The 12,124-nt window shown below is 42.6% G+C and overlaps 1 protein-coding gene across 1 annotated transcript in view; it reads right to left on the minus strand.

Moving 5' to 3' along the window:
• Positions 1–12,124, minus strand: part of LOC147164978 (transmembrane protein 163a-like) — a 31,682-nt gene that overhangs the window by 14,807 nt on the left and 4,751 nt on the right. The window lies entirely within an intron of this gene.

Consider the following 12,124-nt stretch of genomic DNA (forward strand, 5'->3'; position numbering starts at 1 on the left):
GGTGCAGGTGTGCTCCAACACAATAGCAAACAGTTGGAGCCAGAGAAAAGAGGCAAATCAATGAAGACAGCACTACTGTGTCCAATCTGGCAGAACGGCTAATAATGATTCACATGAGAAAAAAAACAGCTACTGAATAGAAGAAAAAAAATGGGATTAATGGGTTTATCGTTTTTTTTTTTTAAATGACACTTTTAATATTGATCAGCTATGATCCTTTAATGCTAGATCCATTGACTACAACATTTTACTTTTGTGACACCTCAAACTATAAAACAACAAAAAATAGGCAAAATAAGTGCAGATATACAACTAAGAAATGTGCCGGGAGTGATGCTGACTCACTTTTTAATTATTTTTATTTTGACTGGGCATTCATGCATAATCTTTTGTCACAATCGCGACACACGTTCTTCTACTACGAGGCACATACTCGTTCGTACTCATATCGACCACAATGATAAACTTAAGCAAATGCTTCACGATTTCAAATGTTCTGCGTGATGTCTCCAACCTGAGATAACCCACAATCCTGAGGAGTGGCTGATGCATTCTGGGTAAAATTTAGTCCACTGGTGTGTACGGGGATAGAAATTACAACTATTTTTATATCTGTAAATAGACGTGATACTGTCAGCACACATTGTGTATCATGATTAAAATGAATTAACTCGCACAATTAGAGGGGGTTTGAAAAAGGACTGGAACTAAACACACATAACAAAAGTGAGGATTTTACTTCGGCAAATCACTTTATACACAAATATCATGGGGTGAAATATTTTATAGGTTTTGCGATGACTTTCCAGACTGACAAGGCTGGCAAAAAAAAAAAAAGTATAATATATCAATGCAAAGTGCCAGAACAGTGAAGAAAGGATCAACTCATCTGAGATCTGACAAACAATTCCACTGGTGGAATTCAGTTGAATATACTGAATTCCACTGAATTCCTCCATATACTATAAGTACTGACAGTCAGTTGGGATGAGAAGTTCGAATGACCTTCTGCAGTGCAATAAAATGTGACTAACATATATGAAATATGCATGTATGGGTTACAAAGTGGCGGCACGGTGGCTGACTGGTTAGCACGTCCGCCTCCCAGTGCAAAGGTTGTGAGATCAAGTCCGGGCTTCGGCCTTCCTGGGTGGAGTTTGCATGTTCTCCCCCGTGCTTGCGTGGGTTTTCTCCGGGTACTCCGGTTTCCTCCCACATTCCAAAAACATGCATGGCAGGTGAATTGGACACTCCAAATTGTCCATAGGTGCGATTGTGAGTATGGTTGTTCGTCTCTGTGTGCCCTGCGATTGGCTGGCAACCAGTTCAGGGCGTACCCCGCCTACTGCCCGAAGCCAGCTGGGATAGGCTCCAGCAACCCCCGCGACCCTTGTGAGGACAAGCGGTACAGAAAATGGATGGATGGATGGAGGGTTACAAAGTACACGGTGAATAAATGGCGCACATATGGGCCCCATGACATTATTTTGCTTGGGGCCCCCAAATGGCCAGGGCCAGCCATGCCTTTAATAGTTGCTAATGAAGACTTGCCACCACCTGTTATCCGTTTCCTGAATGCTATTTATATCTTCCATTATCCCCCAAGTATAAGTTTCATGAAAAATTCATGAATGATGAAGAAAGCCAGCTTCCCCCCCCCCCCCCTTCTTCCCCAGCATGTAATTTGTACCCCGCTGCCGTATTGAAGTACAAGAAAGCCTTGGCCTTTTTGGTAATGAATCCATCGCAATCATCAGTTTACCATCGATCACAATGAAACAAGCCAGGGATTGTTTGGGGACTCACGGCCAGGGAAAGCCAGCACGGCGAGTTACAGGAAATTGTATTTGTATGCTGTTTGCTTTCGAAGCTCCCATTAGGACGTCTCACTGGATAAATTCATGCCATCGGGGTCATTGCAATGTGATACTCGAGAGTCCCCGTCAATTAGTATGCAGGTAGAATGAAACTCTCGATGTCACAATCAATCCGATTTGAAGGAAGGCGGGAATTGCCAGTGTCGCCGCATTAAAGGCAAGGGGGAGGATTACGTGACAGAATGAGTGTATTTAAATCAACTTCAAGTGGTGTTCCATCAATCCACTTTTGACAGCAACTGTCCTCATTAGGTATGTTTGTGTATGGAGGCGTGTTTTCTCTGGCATATATTGCGTTGCTAATCTGTCCTGTGACGCCCTCACACTTCTTACTTCTCGTCATTAAGATGCCATTGCCATAGCGTGGAGATGAAAAAAATGCTCTCATTTTAACTCCTGTGTTATGGTTACGTTTATGTGCGTCCATTTTCAAATAATTCTGTCAACGTGACAACATGTGAAAAAAAGTGAAGCACTTCTAATAGGTTTTCTGGTGAGCTAACAAATACACGCACGCACGCACGCACATACACATACTCACCCACACACACAAAAAAAATAATATATATATATATATATATATATATATATATATATATATGTATTATAAAAAAAATAAATAAAAAAAAAAGAGCAATGATGATGACATTTCCGAATGAACAATACTGAGCTCTTAAGAAAAAAAAAGAAAAAAAGAAAAAAAGAAAAAAGAAAAGAAAAAGTGAAGCACTTCAAAATGGCCACTGCACGAGTGGGTTCAGTTTTCATTCAATGTGCGCATATCGCTATATCTGTCTTTTAATATTTAACAAGTCACAGTATAGATTGCATGCTATTGATACCACATCACGGTGTCACCGCAGATGATTTATGGTTTTCACACTTGACTCGAAGATTTGTTAATATCTGGGTTCTCACAACATACAGACGAATGAGTGTGTGTGTGTGAGCGGCTGCAAAGTGTTCATTTGGTACCTCTCGAGCATGAGAAATCTTATCGCGTATTCTTCGGCAAAAGCCATGTCTGATCTTGTTGAACTGCTTCCCTTCATTTGGCGGCGAGGTGTAAAAATAATCAAATGGTGTTTACTGCTAAGTGATGGCGCAAGGCTTCCGAGAGAGAGGCCGTCCTATAATTACGCCACAGATGGCGAGCTTTTGACAGCCAAGCAAAACGTGCTGATTAAATGCGGCCGGCGCTCTGGTGGAAATGCTTATTGCCGGCAAACTGACTAAGAGAAGAGAAAGAACACTGCGAGGTTTTCTTGATGAAATCGAACCAGAAAAAAACAGAGAAAATGAGGTAACCAGCCTGTTTCATAAAAATAGATAATTTAAGATATCGGTCAGTTACCGATATCGGTTGTTCCATGAACCAAACCTGGTCGGTTGCAGGTTTTTCACAATGAAGCTCAAGGTTTTCTCTGTCGCCGCCTCCTTTCAGCCACATTTTCTCATTCATAAAGTCTGCTGCGGCAAATTTTGGCGTAAATACGCCTATAGTCTAGAGCAGGGGTGGGCAAACTCGGTCCTCGAGGGCCGGAGTCCTTCGGGTTTTGGAGGTTTCCCTTTTCCAACATAAGCTGATTCCAATCAACAGGATCGTTATCAGGCTTATGCAGAGCTTGCTGATGAGCTGATCATATATCAGCTGTGTTGGAGAAGGGAAACGTCCAAAACCTGCAGGACTCCGGCCCTCGAGGACCAAGTGTGCCCACCCCTGGTCTAGAGCGTAAAGTCCACTTTTGTCACAAACATGGCATGTCCTTCCGACAAAGACCCTCTTGATGAAGATGCCGTATAATTGAGCAGGGAATTCAATATTCGTCGCGAGATTGTTATCAGATATGCTGGCATTTCCGGACAGTTATCTTTTTGAGCGGTACCGTTTCACATCACAGTCCATCATCGACATACACAACTTAATCCGTCCTTACATTTGCAACATCACCAGCCGTATATGCGCTCACTTCACAGCGTGTGTGTTGAACTTTTTCTTAGAACCGTTTGAATAATGTTTTTTATATTTCATCTTAAGTCAAGTGCGCTTCTCCCCCCGCAGGATCGCACCTAAATGAAATGAATTAATGAGCTACCATTCAACAGCTTTCCCTTGTAATACGATTGTGATTGCAAAGGACTACATTTAAATGTACGCATTGACCCGACACTCAAGCAGCAACGTTCTCCCACGCCGCCTTCCTCTAGGCCGCAGGGGTGCTCAAGTTCGGTCCTCGAGAGCCCCTATCCAGCCTGTTTTCCATGTTTCCCTCTTGCAGCGCAGCTGAATCTAATGACCAGCTAATCAGCAAGCTTTGCAGAAGCCTGATAACGAATCTGATCATGAACCAGGTGTGTTAGTGGAGAGAAACATGGAAAACAGGCTGGATAGGGGCTCTCGAGGACCGAACTTGAGCACCCCTGCGGGTGAGCCGCTGCGGTGTTGCCCTTTTTTTCTACAGACATGTTCAAATTTGCCATATGATCGCATACAAATGTTCAGTTAAGAGGGGTAAAAAACAAAAAAAACAAACGCGGAAGCAGAGGGCGGCGCCGAGCGCTGCGCTTTCCCGTTGCCATGGTGACTCGACGAAATGGGGCTCCATTCATGGGGTCTTTTTTAGTGTAGCGGCAACGTCAGGTGAAACTACTCTGCGTTGATATAACTACCTCAAATCAGCTGTCCTGGAACCGAAAACGCAGACGTTCCTATCTGAGGGTATGTCAACTCGCTGTTCAGGGTTTAGTCTCTGTGTTTGTTGAAACGTGCTTTGTGAAATGGACCCCTTGAAAGACAAAGATTCCAGCTCACATCTCAAATAACAAAACACCTGAGAGCGACAGAGAAATAGTGTTAAAACCGCATATTGGTCAAGCTGTTATGAAGACACTGGAAACTGTTTTAAATGTTGTCAAAAATGCATAGTATGTCGCCTACGTAAATGTGCTATAAGGTTTGAGAGAACTGTTGCAGAAAATAAGTTAAGTCCAAGAACAGCTGCTTGATCACTTCTTCACCCACCCATCTGCATCTGCTATATTTTACTGCTTACCTAAACCCCGTGGACACCCAACGAGGTCAACCAAAGTGTTACCGACGTACGGAGAACATGCGTTTGGTAATGTCTTTCGTTTTCTTTGAAAGCCCTGAGATTGAAGCTGCGCATTCACCCACGGACAGCGCATGACAGCCGCTCAACAAAAACAAGGATTTCCAGCACAAAGCATTACTCACAACTTTGAAACATCACCACCAAGTGTCTTGAAAATCAATGACGTCATATTAAAAATGTGACTTTTTCAGTACAGGTTGTGCCAAATCTCACTATCCGTACGTACTTTTTTATTTTTATTTCAGGTATCATTGGGACAGACGTTCCGCCATTCTAGCCTTTTCGATATTCTTTCCCTTGGATTTTTGTCTTGCAAAGCGCGCGGCAACGCGAATGTAGCCCCGATTTTGAGCCGACAGACGCGTCGCAGGCAAATATTCACCGTCGGGGGCCGATTATGAGTTGTCTTGAAGCGTGTGACATCTGGCATCTACGACACTTCACGACCATAGAAAAATCTGCCGTGTCAGATGTGTCTTGTAATCTAACATACCACCATCGTTAATGACTAAAAAAGTCACGCAGTGTCAGCTTGGACGCTGAACTCTTCGAGCAGGCAATTCGTGCAAAATTCGCTTCACTCAGCTTCAACAAAAGCTGGATTCTTTGTAGGGTAATAAAGTTTTACATGTACAGAAAAGGTTGTTGATTACAAGTCATCTTCTTCTTGAAGCCTTTGAGCAACCTGAAGTTAGCATCACTGTCTGAAGAGTCCGCTGAATCATGTTTTTGTAGATGCTAAGTTCCGGTGCAGCCCTCTGGATAGACTTTCCCTGGCTTTTTTTTATTTTTTTATTATAAATGATATTAGACTCAATTAGTGATGTACCGAATTTTTGGCCACCGATGGCGATGAATAACTGAGAGCGAAAGAGTGTGTGTGACTCAACAGAATCTATGCGGCCGTATCAATGTTCAGTTGAAATGACGGATTGGGTTACAACAAGGAAGGCTAGCTTGGATGCGTTTCATCCATAGTGGATGATTTTACAGTGATTATACTCGGGGGTCGGTTTGAGCAACAATCCTGCTTCCTGAAAACTCTTCCGTCCATTGGCAATAGTATCTGCTCGAACTCAGACACAATCTGTTTCCTCCTCAGGTTATTGAATCGGTGGAGGCTGGCTGGTGTCTGCGGATCTCACGCGGCTTCGTCTGTCCTTCCTTCCTTTTCTCGGTCTCTCCTTTGGTCTCTTGAGGCCTCCCTGATTTTATGTTTTTTGGATTTGTTGGGGTCTGGATGTTTCTTGGGCTGGGGAGGAGTTCTGGTGGGGGGTGTCTGGTCGGTGCTGGATTTCACCTTCCTTGGTTTTCTTTGGTCCCCTCGGGTCTCCTGGTGTTCGGTTTAGGTGAACGGTATGAGATTTTTTCTAATAGGTTTTCTGGTGAGCTAACAAATACACGCACGCACGCACGCACGCACATACACATACACATACTCACCCACACACACACACACACAAAAAAATATATATATATATATATATATATATATATATATATTAAAAATAAAAAAAAATAAAAATAAAAAAGAGCAATGATGATGACATTTCCGAATGAACAATACTGAGCTCTTAAAAAAAAAAAAAAAAAAAAAAAAAGTATCTGCTCGTATATTATTACTTACCATCTCGTGTCATTCAGCGGGCACTTTTTGTGCCCTTGTGACTTCCCCCAGCTGTGCATTGCCCGCTAATTATTTTCACTCTATTTTGTTCCAAGGTTTTGCTCACTTTTTGGATCTTTGTAGGTCACTTGTGTGCTGTGTCATGTCTTTTACTGTCATTACCTTTTTGCTCTCTTGGCTCCCTGGCAGCACGTCTTGTTCCCGGTGTGTTTTTCTAAATGATTATTTAAAGGTGACACTGTGTTGAGGTCATACTTGGAATTCCAGATTTTCTCTTTCTCTGACTTAGAACACAATGGTACTAGTAAAAGCAGAGTTGCAAACGAATGACAAGGTGGAGTCTGGAATGATGTCTGACTGCATTATTTTAACAGTAACACACTATTGTGAGGTCAGCCCCCCCCCCAATTCCACAACCCATTTGCTGCTCATTCAGTAATTGCTCGTAAATGGCATCTATTCAATAATACAGTTTCGAACGGGTGTAAGTCAAAAGGCAGCACTGTCGTCTCCACTTCTTTAGCACAATGCTCACATAGTAAAACAGCACGACTCCGAAACACTCGAGATTCACACATCAGCACACATCGAGTCTGAGGTCTCGGGATTCTACATCGTCTGCTAACTATACTACTATCCAAAGCATGACGGGCAATATAAGAAGGTATGTATCTGTCAAAGCAGCATTGTAAACCCGTGGTTTGTGTACAGCGTAAGATTTAACAATGCTAAACTGAACATTGGTGGTTTGCCATTCAAATGACCTGGAACTAAAAGGTGTAAGTGTGTACGCACTTTACCATAGCGATGATATTGTATCAATCAGCTCTATGACACGTAATCAATAAGATCTGGGTTCTTAAAGCAATAGCTGTATGACTTTTCCCTCGTCATCAAACAAGCCTCTTTGGCTTCCAAGTTGGCCCTTTCCAAATAACACTCTTATCTATTTATAGACTTCTTCCACATCGTCACTGCTAAAAATACACACCCGACAGTGAGGAAAAGAAAATGAATAAATGATTGTGTTTTCATCTGAGAGGCAGACAGTAGGTGTTGGAGAAGGCGGTATATCTGGTGTTTGAGTAAAGCGGAGCCAGAGAGGAGGAAAATGAAGACAACGAGGGAAAAGGGCTTGGAAGGGAAAGAATAAGAAGGAAGAGGAGAAGCGGGTGTGACTGAGGACCCCGCGGGAGTTCGTTGCGGGGGGGGGGGGGGGGGGCAGAGCTGCGGCAAGACGGGCAAATATTTCTTCCGCCTCGGCCTGCGTGTGATGAACGGCCTGCTGACACCGATGTTGTCATTGTCTCAGTCGGTGGATGAATTAAAAGACGCCGGAGTCAGCGATTGTCCACGTAGTGATCACAAAAATATGTGCTGATGCTCTCAGAGCTTTTTTGTAGTGACGACATGGCATCGTCTTTTTCAGCCCGTGGCGACTGAAATGCAAACTTTCATTCTTCCTATCAAAATGGATTCTCGCCGAATGTATTTGCGAATACAAATCCTTACATATGTGATTCAGAAAAGTTAACCTTTTGATGACGGCGCACATGGTGGAAGCTTTCTGCGAATGCAAATTCCTGAAAATCTTAGCGCACTTCTCAACTGTAAAACATCCAGTGTGCTCTTTGCACTATCGCCTTGAGTCATGTGACACCCCGTCATCCTGGTAATAGTCCCATTCTTATGCGTTACAATATGGTGTGACTGTTTTTCCTTCCGGTCATATGTTTTCTTCCACATGCACGGCATAAGGAAATATCCACGGTTGATTTATAATAATCAATCAATAATTCACGGTGGCTGACTGGTTAGCACGTCCGCCTCCCAGTTCAAAGGTTGTGAGATCAAGTCCGGGCTTCGGCCTTCCTGGGTGGAGTTTGCATGTTCTCCCCGTGCTTGCGTGGCTTTTCTCCGGGTACTCCGGTTTCCTCCCACATTCCAAAAACATGCATGGCAGGTGAATTGGACACTCCAAATTGTCCATAGGTGCGATTGTGAGTATGGTTGTTCGTCTCTGTGTGCCCTGCGATTGGCTGGCAACCAGTTCAGGGTGTACCCCGCCTACTGCCCGAAGCCAGCTGGGATAAGCTCCAGCAAACCCCGCGACCCTTGTGAGGACAAGCGGTACAGAAAATGGATGGATGGATGGATGGATTTATAATAATTTATAGTCGGTCTTTTACTTTATGTATCTGGGTTGGAGCTCAATAATTACAGTGCTGGAGCAAAAACAACAAGGGCGCCATTTGGGGAGGAAGTGGAGTTGTTGACTTGAGCTGGGTACACACGTACGGATTTTTAACAAATGACTGTTGACATCGTACCACGATGAGGTGGTACGATCATAGTGGTATGATTTTAAAACGACTTATTTACATCCCCGGGCTCAAAAAGGTTGAGCGGTCCTCAAGGTGGTCGTGTTGCATAGAAAATTCCCCAGCATATTTAGCACTTGCCTATTATTGCCTAACGGCTGAGCCAGCTCTCCTCATTCCCGATATAAATAAATGAGAAAAGCTTGCACCGAGCAAGAAAATGAACTAGGTAGGTCAGGTTGGGAAAGAAGGCACAGAAGTGATGAGACATCACAGATACAAGATGGCGAAAGGAATGAGCAGAAACTAGGGCAGGAATGTTTTTTAAAGTGGCGCCATCACAACTACAGAATCCCAGGTGCCGTCTGCCAAGATTCATACCACGTCGTCCTGCTGGTACTGATGCACTTTACAGAGCTTCATCATTCGTATTCATCCGTGCCTCGCATACTTGACAGCATCACTGCTTTCCAATTCCAAGTCAACGTAGTGAGGCTGCAGTCGCTGATTGATTTCTTCACCGTGAACCCGCGACCCGTCCTCTGACTGCAGACGCCCTGCTGAGAACGGTGGTCTGCAGTTCGCGTGTCCTTCACGTTGAGTCTTTGGGTCTCAAGTTTAATGTCGTTCATCAAATTTACTGCAAATATTATCTTCATTCCTCTTCTATGTGACTTTTGTTTTGTGAGTCATTACAATTCGTTTTTTTTCTGGATTGGAAGTTAGCACTCACAAACAATTGGGTCAGAAATAACCCAATTTGGGTCAAGAATGGACCAATCCACTACTTGGGTCAATTTGACCCAAATTGTTGTTTTGACCACCCCACCCCACATCCCCCAAAAAAATAAAATAAAAAAAAGGTCAGCCAGTTTTGCTTAAAACAACCCCCAAAAAACAACCCAATAAATTAGGAAAGTTGGATCAAATTGACCCAAGTAGTGGATCGGTCAATTTTTGGCAAAATTGTATTTAGTTTTTTCAAGTGTTTTAAAAATAGCTAAGTCAAAAATAACCCAATTTAGGTTAAAAAATGAGACCGACCCACTTCATGGGTCAATTTGACCCAAATTGATGTTTTGACCACCCCACCCCACATCCCCAAAAAAAAAAAAAAAAAAAAAAAGGTCAGCCAGTTTTGCTTAAAACAACCCCCAAAAAACAACCCAATAAATTAGGAAAGTTGGATCAAATTGACCCAAGTAGTGGATCGGTCAATTTTTGGCAAAATTGTATTTAGTTTTTTCAAGTGTTTTAAAAATAGCTAAGTCAAAAATAACCCAATTTAGGTTAAAAAATGAGACCGACCCACTTCATGGGTCAATTTGACCCAACATTCTGGGTTGTTTTACCCCAAACTATTTGGATCAAAAAGGGACCGACCCGCCACTTTCTTGGTCGTTTGGGTTAAAACGACCCAAAAAGTAAAAAAAAAGGTAAAACTGACTTGAGTACAGCGGGTCAGTCTCTTCTTAACCCAAATTGGATTATTGTTGTTTTAACGTACACAACACTGACATTTGCTCTCTTTTTGTCCCAACTGCAGTTTAAGCCGGTCTTGGACTCATTCATGTCACCGAATCATCACCGAGTTCAGAGCAGTCAGAGACGATTCTAGTCTGAATTCCTGACAACTTTACATTTTCAGCCTGCGTCAAGCCAAGGCCTGATTTTCTGTGCACATCGCACGCATATTCCACCATAGCAGTTAAATGCTTGTTATTACTTGTAATTTATCCTCATGTCTTGGGTCCGTAATAGATAAACACAATCTTAAGATTCGAACAATCCTTATACGTCGACCAGGCCTTACACGACAGTAATAAATTTGGTGTTGAGATGCGTTTGATAATTGTGCGGAGCATACCAGAAGGGGAAAGCCACTAGAAAGCTACGGAAAAAATAATAAAATAAAAATAAAAATAAAAAAAAATAAAAAATAAAGAGCAATGATGATGACATTTCCGAATGAACAATACTGAGCTCTTTATAAAAAAAAAAAAGGGAAAAAAAGAAAAAAAAGAAAGCTACGACTCTCAGACAAACTAAATACTGTGGCGACGATAATTCAAATTTGAAACGGCATCACTAACTGATGACATTTGCTTCTCATCTGCGACCATTCTCTTTGGAGCTACAAACAATACGCTTATGTTCTAAATGAGGTGTGACTCTGGCGGCGATATCTTTCTGAGAACAACATGAACATCACACGGCACTTTGCCATTTGACGGACACCGAGTCAAGATGACAAAGCAACAACCCGCGTCGTGCCCAGAGCGTCGCAGAATACGCGAGGGGCGCCCCTTCTGTCATATGATGATGACAACCAAAAAAACAGCAACCTTTGACAGCGTCGCAGGGATCACATGACCCTGCTTAGTTCCCCAAAAGAGGTTTGAAGATGCAGTAGTAGAATCAAAAAGGTTAGAAGAAAAATACGAGGTCTCATCTGAAAATCATTTGACAATCAAAGTGCTATGAATAAAACGAAACATTTGTAGACAGAAAGCAGTGTTTCCGTCTGTTGTCCAAACAAAAGGCAGATATCAAATTTGTCTCGTTTCATTGCTGGCGTTAAGATTCCCTTCAGCTTTACAAGCATTATTCCTAAAAGGACCACGCATGCAATGTGTGGATAATTGATCGCACTGAAAATAATCCATTGAAAATGGGTCCTCATTGCACTCTTAACCTTGCAATCGATTAACTTTTCATCGGCGGGCTTCAATTGAAAGCAATAAAAAGGTTACGAATAAAAAAAATGCCACGGCACATATTAGCTACATCTACAAAAACAATATATTCCGGTTTTATTCCGCGTAATGACTTTGTGTGCCTTCAAATTTGCCTTTCAAATATCTCACATGTCCCAATGACTGGGCCAAACTCAAGCACTTTCCACCACTTCCAAACAAAGTCAGCAAACGCCGATCAGCAGATGTTTCTAAAAGATGATCCTGAGTGATTATCTTGTGGTGTGGGGATGCGTTAAGAATATTTTTTTACTCCCCAATCTGCTCAGTTAATAAACATTCAGGGCGTTAAACCTGTTCTCACGGAATCAAACGGGCGACACCATATCCCCTCATTTTGGCATCATTTCATCGGCTTTAGATTTGAAGATTTGACTCAATGCTAATTTTGAAAGCACTGACGGGCCTGTCGTCGAGCAAAATAACTCAA

This window comes from Leptonotus elevatus, chromosome 12 (genome assembly GCF_054856555.1).
Source record: "Leptonotus elevatus isolate MCC_2025b chromosome 12, RoL_Lele_1.0, whole genome shotgun sequence".
In the NCBI taxonomy this organism is placed as follows: Eukaryota; Metazoa; Chordata; class Actinopteri; order Syngnathiformes; family Syngnathidae; genus Leptonotus; species Leptonotus elevatus.